The sequence below is a fragment of the Arachis hypogaea genome, chromosome 13 (genome assembly GCF_003086295.3).
Source record: "Arachis hypogaea cultivar Tifrunner chromosome 13, arahy.Tifrunner.gnm2.J5K5, whole genome shotgun sequence".
Lineage (NCBI taxonomy): Eukaryota > Viridiplantae > Streptophyta > Magnoliopsida > Fabales > Fabaceae > Arachis > Arachis hypogaea.
Genome location: NC_092048.1, coordinates 125734125 through 125744494, shown reverse-complemented (window position 1 = coordinate 125744494; position 10370 = coordinate 125734125). Strand labels below are relative to the sequence as shown.

At 33.4% G+C, this 10370-nt stretch overlaps 1 pseudogene; it reads right to left on the bottom strand.

Moving 5' to 3' along the window:
- Positions 1-1151: 1151 nt before the first annotated feature.
- On the bottom strand, positions 1152-9558 carry LOC112733201 (E3 ubiquitin ligase PQT3-like; annotated as a pseudogene).
- Positions 9559-10370: the final 812 nt, after the last annotated feature.

Sequence of the window (10370 nt, the reverse complement as noted above, 5' to 3'; positions counted from 1 at the left end):
TTAAAATCAAAGAAAGATTGAAATTGTTTATTTTAAATATATTAAAAACAATTAAAAAATTGACTATATTTACTTAATTAATAGAATTGTATGAATAATAAATTAAATAATATCATCGTATTATTAATAATTGTATTATTCATGACATATGTAGTTATCAATATTTATCTACTAATCAATTTAAATATATACAAATTACATAGTTTGTAAATAACAATTTTAAATTTGATATTTACTTTAATTTTGTTAAAAGATATGCATTAATAATATATTTTTTTGGTAGCAATAAACAAAATAAACAAATTAATACCATTTTTTTATCAATATAAAAATTAAAGAGATAACTGATTTTTTTTTATTTAGAATTGATATATATATATATATATATATATATATATATATATAATAAATTAATTTTATTAAATACGTATTTATCACAAACAAATTCATATTTTTTTATTAAATTTATACTTACAATTATTAACATATTGGGCTCTCTTTCAATTCATTCGTTATAATTTTATCAATTTAGAGGCCATCTACATAATATTAAAAATTAGTATAAAAAAATCATTATAGCCACAAAAATGACATATTCTCTTTGGTCCATAAAAAACTAATTTATACTTTCTCCATAATTGACAAATCCTTTATTTTTTTGACACTTGATTGAAAGTAGTTTCCACAAATTTTATGACCAAAATTGAGAATAAATTCATTAATGACTCGAATTGGTACATGAAAAGAGAGTTCTAATAGAAATAAAAAAAAATAAAAAACAGTAATAAAATATACATTGACACACATTTCATATCTGTTTTTTATTTTTATCTACCATATTATACATAATAAAACTCCAAACACTAACTACACAATAATTTTTTTGGCATTGCCATAAAAATTATTGTGAATTAAAATTTTATTACTATTCATCACATACAAGAACACTAAAAAACGTTAGAAAAATAGAACTAATAAAGAATCAATTGCCTAATCGATTATAATCTTAATGATTAGGTTATATAAAATCAATATTCAATATGAAAAGTATTTATTATCATCGTTATTTTAATATCTATTATCTTGTGTAAAAAAAAATATATTTTTTGAATTATTTATCTAAATACTACCACTTTCAAATGCTACCACTCTAAAATAAGTACTTCTATAACTAAAAGTCCAAATACAAAATAACTTATTTATAAACTGTTATTAATAAAAATCTTTATATTTTAAACTCTTTTCTCAAAACAACTTATTTAAGTAAGTTATCCATGGGCCTAAGCAGAGAATGAAGAACTGCTTTATAGTCTAGGTAGACAACTTGTGCCTTGATGGCGGCCTCAGTTTGAAATGCCGCTCATCATCACTGGACTCATATTCAGAAATCGTGCTGCTCTGCCTTCATAGTAGCCTTTCGATGCTGCCTTGAGATGGGCTGAAGATGTGGCAGGGGGACCAGCTGAAGCAGCTTTAGTGGTGGGAAAAGCAGATATCTTCCTCTTCTTGGTCATTTCTGCCTCAGCGGGGAAGCTTATGCTGGAGAAAACACTGGCCTCCTGCTTGCGGTCTCTAGCTACGGCGGATGATAGTGCAGTTGAGGAAGTTTTGGTGACTGGTTCAGATGACATCCGGGGAAGAGGATTCTGACCGGTGGTGGCGATGGTGATGGCCTCTTTCTCCATCACGGTGGTCCCTCTGCTCACGATCATGGTCACGGTCACGTTCACATTCCTACTCCCGATCCACATGGTAGTCAGCTTTTTCTACTCCCGATCCACATGGTAGTCAGCTTTTCTCTTGATAGGACGTGGAGGCTCCACCTCACGTGGGTGGAGACCGATCAGGTGACACACGTTCCGCACGGTGACTGGGTTGGGGATGGTGGTACTCACTACTTGGAGGTGCTGGATGTGATTTCTGCATTTAAAAAAACAAATTATTGTTTGAAACATGGTTTTGGTTTTTTTAATTATTATTATTATTATTTTTTTTTGATATTCCTCTTGACACCACAATATTCCATGATAATTTCCAATGACAATAATATTACAAATAATAATATGTAAGCAACATAGCCACACCAATCACGTTTTCTTTCTATATGTTAAGGAACACTAACACAGGACAGAAATATGGTCACCCAAACAAATTCAATTAAGGAAGATATGTTAAGAGTGACTTGGAGGACAGCATTAAAAGCTCCCTTTCATATTCATTTTCCAAAAGCCACTTCATGCGCATAAGGTTTAGACATTTTAAAAGCGCTATTGTGCATTCTAGTAATTCAAAAATCCATCTTTGCCAGCATTGCTACACATTTTGTACATTTCAAGCAGTTAACTCATGATAGGTTAGAATTATTCATTCCAACAGCTTATATTAACTAACTCCATCTTGGAACTTAAAGGAATCAAGCAAGTGAAACATGTAACACACTAGTTTCAACGCATATTCTTTTTCGCTCAAAACACATCATTTTAGGACACATAGTTTGAGCAGTTTGTGTTTGTTTTTGTTTGGCGCACAAGGTGGCACACTCATCCTTGTTACCCTTGTTACAACTTCTAGACCCTGCATAATATAGACTAGAAGTTTACCTCTCAAAAGGCAGATCTATGACATGACAAGAATGACAAATAAAACATTTAACTGCCACAAAACAGACTAACAATATACTGACCCAAGTTTGTTTGTTTTATGTTCGAAAAATAAATAATGCAGTCCAGACCATGTATTAGTTATTAAAACCATATAGACAAAAATTAGGAATGTTAAATTTTAATCACTATACCCTGCCTTTATTAGTGGACAACAATTATGAACAGAACCCTTACAACCAGGATAAAAGGCATCAATCTAAAGGTATCATGGGTCAAAGAATATCGAAAAACAATAGTCTATAAATGACAGCTACAGAGACTCTGAACCCAGAGAGAGCATATAGATTTAATCACATTACTGTTACCATCCAAGTGCAGCAATGCAACTCTAATCTAGTTATACCAATTCCCTTTTAATCAACTTTAAACCAACCGGTGGCTGTTGATTAGAGATATATGGTTCTGAGTGGGCACTGCTCCCTCAACCATTTATGACCAACAAGAATAGTACTCTGTAAAACAAGCAAGACTAACTGCTAAAGACTACTATCATCATTTAAGAAGCCAAAACAGTGAATGGCATCATCTAAAGCAATTACTGTTCAAGCTCAAGGTTCAAGTTTCTACCAAAATTTAGTGGGAAAAACCTAGAAAGGTAAATGATGCATACAAGTCCACAGATAAGTAAAGGCAAAATAAGAGAAGAAAATGCACATACAGTTTTTGATTTCATAGGAACATCCCCACTACTGCTCGCTTCCCTACCAAAATCTCGATCTTTGGAGAAATCCCTATTTCATTAAAGAAACAAACTCATTAACAATGATAAACAAAACAGAAATACCTCGAAAATAACCCACATAAAATTACAAGCAACAAGAACCACAATAACATTGGAAAATTTGGCAACAAAAAATTCATTAGACAACGTCAATAAAGAATAGATTATCTTGTAAACCAAAGCTTTTGCTAAGATTAACATGCGACCCTTGTCCTTTAGTAACCCAGGAAAAAGGATAGCCGTACCCGCTACAAATCATAACTATTAGTAAAATTATGTTAAATCGTAAACAAAACAGAATCAAAATACAGAAGAAATATGCAAAAGATCACATAGACGAGCAATCATGTCTAAAACAGTTATAACTCGGTGGTAACAGACATTTCACTGTTAAGTTTAAATTCCATATATATATATATATATATTTCATTGCATAATCTAATTCATTTTTTGGAATATATCCAATGGCATAAATCCCTTATCTAGAACTTCCGCCCTATTTAGAATTTCATTGCTTAGGTTTTTCCCCCTTCATTTTGAGAGTTCCAAGTTCCAACAATTATTGAATTCATCATAGAAGATTTTTTCTCTTGTTAAAGAGTCTATTCTTTTTCCATCATTTTTAGAGAAGTCGATAAATTGGGGGGCGCTCATAACTATTTATAGGATATATATTTTTCGATCCAACTATTGGATCACACTAACAAATAATAAAGATCATCTATAACACATTTTACCAAAATCGAACATTAACAAACATGTAATTGAAGACCTCTTTATCTATGTATATTTTGAACAAACATATTACATTATTTTCAAGTGCATAAAAGATATAACAAATGATTTTAGATTGACAAAATATTTTTAAGATGATCTATAATATATAAGTTTCTAATCCAATGGTTGATTTTTTAAAAAATTACACGAATAAAAAGTTGAACAGTGAATATTTACTTAGATCGACACTGGTGTCAATTGATTATATACATATAAAATAAAATGAATTGCCATCCAGGAGTAATTCTGTTTTACCTATCAATCCGTTTCTCATTTTCACGCTTTCTCCAACGATCAGCTTTCCGAGCTTCAAACTCCTCTCTACTCATAACTGGAGGTGGAACATTCATCCCCATGCCATACTCAGCAGCAAGATCCCTAAACAATAATTTAGCTTTCTAAAATAGTAATTATCTAAATATGCAAGACAAATTTTGATAATCAAAAAAGGTACATACCTATGAGGTGGAACAACAGGCATCATGTAACCCTGCATGCCAAATGGATCATGAGGCAGACCACCTGCAAATGGCATGTCCAAGGGGCCCAGGCCATAACCCATCATTTGCATCGGGCCACCATATGGTCCCATAAATCCTTCCATACAAGGTTGCATGCCATTCCAGTATGAACTGTAACCAGGTGCTGGGCCCATTGGCATCATGTAGCTCTCAGCCCCAAGGTCGTGTGGGCTTTTCCACTGAAAATCTGCAAGAGATAAAAATAATTTGACATTGTTACAAATAACATAAATAGAGGTTTAAAAAAAAGACCTCTGTATTGTACTCCTCCCCCGAATGTTCAAGCAGCAATCCAGTTTGCAAAGTTTAATATAAAGGAAAAGTTACAGATACATGTCCAGATTTGAACATAAATATATAGATTCGAATGCAGGAGAGTAGATTTACCATTTGCAGGCAAACAGACTTTCTTCCTTTTTTTCTTCTTTCCTGCAAAGTTGAAAGTTGAAACTACAAATGAGATTGTCATCAAAGAAAATAAATTATTACATGTCTTACACACGATGACATGAGCAATCTACATTACCTGCCTCAGCAGGAACCATTTTTTGCTGGACTTCCTCCTCAACCAACTGAGCACTCCCTTGTGAGGCTGGTTCCTTTACACTCATTGACTCATGTGTAGCTTCACTTACATCAGGCATTCTGGGCTTCACTTGCTCTGATGTTTGCAATGGAGCTGGAGCAGAAACTGTTTTTTTATCATCAACAGTTTCCAGTACATTTGTCATTCCTTCATGAACAAGTGAAACCTTTGGTTCTCCCTTAGATGCAGCCGATGAGGTTGGAGATGGAAGCTTCAGTTGTGGACAACGAGCAGACTCCATATCTGGAAAGAAGGAGAAAACAATTGCAATTTGCATGTTAGTTTCAATAAATTTTTAACCAAATAAAGTCCACGTAAGAGTCACATGATAAATAGTTTCAATAACCTTGAACTTGAAAGGTGCTCCCAGCGTTTTCAGCACTGCTATTGCCTGACTCCAATATACGATTAATAGTATCTCTTAGGGTCTTATTTGGTAAAAGATCATCTGCAAGAATATTTGTTGCACCACATATGCACATGGACTTGGAGATAATATAGTCCCTAATACCTGAAAAAAATTTTCAGAATGATATTTACAAAACTTCATCTGAGATGTTTGTACATTGGGAAGGAGAGATTATATCATCTAAAGCATTCTTTACTTCCTTAATGAAGAATTATAAGCTTAAACGTAAGTATTTACTCAAATTCTAAGAACCAGGACTTCTTCAGGAAGACAAAGAAACATACATTTGTCACAAAAGCTTTTAAAACAGCACTTGCTTGTCAGCACAGCATCTTTCATCACATCATTGCACAAGGGGCAGTGGAGCTCAGGTGGTAGATCCCCAACAGAACGTGTGGTGGAAGGTAAACCTTCTATTTCTTTCTCAAAAGCAGCCCTGTTTAGCAGGATTAGGTGAGAAATACAATATTAGTCCTACATATGACAGAATGGAGACGAAGAACTAACATGTACTCACTCATTTGGCTTCAATACAGCTACTGAACCATTTGGTAGAGCATAGGAACCTTGTGGGTTCACCATCAGCATGGATCTCGGAATACCAGTAGGTTGTTTAACTCTCTTGATGTCATAATTTGGATCACCGTTTGTAGGGCAGTGCTGAATAAAATGGCCTACAAAAAAAGTTTAATAAGTAAGCTAAGCATAACCGACAATGCCATCCAGCAATTTAAGCAGATTTAGAGCCCCTTTTTCTCCCTGATAATAATAAGAGTCTAGGAAATACCAGGAACCTTGCACCTGTGACATACATAGCCTTGGGGAGGTGTTTTCCGCTCCAGCCCTACTCAGTAAGTGAATAAGCATTAGAACAGTAATATCAAAATCTGTATTCAAAGCAGGCAGTGACTCAAACTTGTAAGAATAGGAAAAGGAGACTCACCAAAACCACGACCACCCCCCATCCGTCCACCCATACCTCCTCCAAAACCTCTACCAGCACCAAAGTCCGATCCTTGACTGCATGCCAAAAGGAAACTTCAGATATCGCGAAGTCTAGAGTGACAATGATTTCACCATAACAAAGCACATTTGGCATGTGAAATGAAATTTTCTGCAGAAATCCTTATGCAGGAATGATGGTAAATAAGAAACAACTGCTCCTCTAGTACAGGTGCTGATTCCAGAATGAGCAATCCCTTCCACCAGAGATTATTGACCATATTATTGCAGGTGAAAAAGAATACGAAGTTACTTATTAGTAATTCATATTCATATTTACAGTCATCGTCCCCTTTTATGCTGATTCCAAGAATAAAGAAAGACAACTGAAGGAAAGTGGATAGTTTACTCACTGTTGCCAATCCAAGGCAGGAGTATCAATCAAAGCCTTTATCTTACTTTCTTCATCAGCTTTGTTGGTTGGAGGAGCTTCAGGAATTAAGTTGCTTGATTGAATGGGTGGTACATCAGGAATCGCATACAAATCATTTCCAAATTCATCCCAATCAGAATCTTCTGGCTGTCATGTTATGAGAAGGTAAATAAAATAGGAATGAAGTGGAATTTTTTATTAAATAAAACACATGGAAAGCAAAAAGGGACTTACATATTTTACAGCAGATGCATCTTCAGCTGGTAAGCTGCTGTTTTCAGGTTCGGCTTCCATAGCCGTATTTTCCACCTTTTTTTGCCTGCAAAAGCCAAGGAAAGTAGCAACTCAACGCAGAATTTTTCTCATCAAAAGGGTAGTTTCTTGGGAAAACTGTGCGACTACAAAGTGAAGTATCAAGATGAGAATAGCAAGCCCATGACTGCCCATTTCCAAAACCAACATGCATGATGCATGACAATAGTCCAAAAACCAACAACAGTAATAAGATTAAAGGTTAGAGATAATACTCTAGTTCAGTAACAATTGGTAAACGTGGCCGACCAGGAACCCGACGAATTAACACTGAGGTATTTTTAGGAATCAGCATTGCTTCATCAAGATATTCTGAAATTCCAAAGAGACAGAGCAGCTATAAAACACTGAATATGCCATTCATCAAGGCAATTATATATATTAACTACCATGCTGCAAATCCTGCAAGGTTTGGGCGCTTGTAATTCCTACAACTAGCTTACAACCTCACTGGAACTCAAATTCTCAACACCCTGGCCTACATTCTAAGCATTTTAACTTTGAGGATTTCCTATTCTCTCATTGTCTTTTCGTTTGATTTTTGCAATAGAAGAGGTGGAGGCCAATGTTAGTCAAATAAAAAACACTACAAAAACCAAGAATTTCATCGTAAAGTGATTCTCATGTACTGACAGTGTAATCTTATATATTTATTAACCAATAGAATTCATGAGAAGGAGTATTTAACTGTCACGACACAACAATTCCCTGATTTTTATTGGACATCAGTGTAAAAGAACACTGTCAGTGCATGAAAATAAAACATCAAACTCAACTTCAACACCATGAACTCCTGAAAGCCAAGACTAGCAAAAATGTTTACTTTGAGAGTAACATGATAAACACTGAAAGTTTAACCACGAAAGCCCTTCTCAAAGGCAAAGAGAATGCAATAGTTCCATATTTTAATTTTACAATTAATCCCCCAAACTCATGGTATCGCCACCCAAACAGCTATCTGAATGAGAATAACAATAGTTTCAAGCATCAGATGAATGAGAATAACAATAGTTTTAATTAAAAAGCCTCAGAACCAACCTTCATTGGTCTGGGCGTTGGTTACCACGAGATCAAAATCAGTACCCCTGCCTAAATGCTTGGATTCAAATATTTTTTCTTTCAATGTACCAACAGAGATGAAAGGACCGTCCATGGGAATTGAATCATAATCTCTTGCACTCTTAAATTTATAATACACCGCCATGGTATATTTATTCTTTCTATTAAAAAAAAAGATTAAGATCAATGATAACAAAAATAAACAATGTATCAAAAGGGCCTATGAAATTCCAAAACTAGAATGGCCCTTGATATTAAATAAATCAAAACAAAACAAGCAGTACAATACTATATCCAAAGCTCTATTTCTTTTTTCTTCTTTTCTCTGTTTTTGTCCTCCACTTGCAAATTACTAGGGTTAAGATCGATCAATCGAACCCACAAGGCCGAGACTGAGGCTGAGAGAACGAACACTACTAGAATTCTCTTCTGCCAGCAAAAATCAGCGCGGAATCTTGAACTTCTTCACAAAATTCCGTTACGCATTCAGAATCTCCGCTAATTCAGATTCCGTTGCAGCTGCTCTCAATGAAAACCATCACAAATCAGAGTATTCCGAATTCGAGCGATCCAAGAGAAGAATCTCCGTCGAAGTCCTCTATGGAAACAGAAACCACCGTGGCACCGGCACAGCGACAGTTAGGAGCTGAGAGATGCAATCGTCGAATCGATAGCAGGAAGAACAGCAACAATTTCCGACGGTCGCGCTTCGACAACCGACCCAACTCGGGGAAGAACGTGAAGGAGGCGAAACTGCGAATCGGATTTGGACGAGCCTCTGCGATCGAAACTCTTGAATGAGAGAATCACGAACAACTCCGCGTAAGGTTGCAGAGCTGGAATCGGAGATCGATGGTGGAGGATTGAAGGAGAAGGGGAGAATGATTAATTAGGGTTAGGATCAGAGTTGGGAAAAGTTTGGCTCTGGGGTGTGAAAAGAGAAGAGCATAATCAAGTGTAGAAAGAATGCAAGGAGATGAAAGTAAAGCAATTTGGGATGGAAATTTTGGGGATTTCTGAGACGAAGGCCGAGAAATCGCGTGGCTTGATTTTGAGGTTAGAGAAAATTGTTTTATTATTATAGTATATACTGCCCCTTCTATCCAGTGTTCAGGTACGCGTTCTTTCCGCTCTCAGCTCTAGCATGGACTAACATCTTTTTAATTAATTTGTTTTGGAAAGATTAAAGATTTTTCTTAATATTACAAAAAAATAATATTTTTAATATTAGTATTTTAAAAAACAAAAATATTATTTTATTTTTAAAATTATTTAATTATATTAAAAATTAAAATTTCATGTTTATTTTAAAATATTAAAATTCCAGAAAGAGTTTATTTAAAAAAAATTGCAATTATTTAATATAGTTTGACAAATATAGGTTGATAAATTTTTTTTAATAAAAATTTTTTTAATAAATTAATTAAAGTAATTATTTATTTAGATATTTTTTGAAATATTTACATTTTTTTATTAATACACATATCCTTTTAAAATTTAAAATATTTTAAGAATTATATATCAATAATTTATTTATTTATTTATTTATTACAATAATTTTAATTGGAATGGATGAAAAAATAAATTTAAATTGATGTAATATAAATTTTATTATTTTGAATAAAATTAATTGGTCTAATAGAGAAGAAAGAAAAGATATATAAAAAAAATACTTAATTGAATTTGGTTATAAAAATAATTTGATCGTATAATATTTTTATTTTTTTATTATTTATTTCATTAGAAATAATAATGATATAGATAATAAAAAATATAAATATTTTTAAAAATATATATCAATAAATAAATTATTTATTTAAAAAAATGTCTTAAATAAAAAAAAGCTTAAAAATCCAATAAAAATGAAAAATGACAAGAACATGTGACAAATTTGCAAATATTCTATGCAAAAAAATTTATATTAATATATTTACAATTCCACCTCAA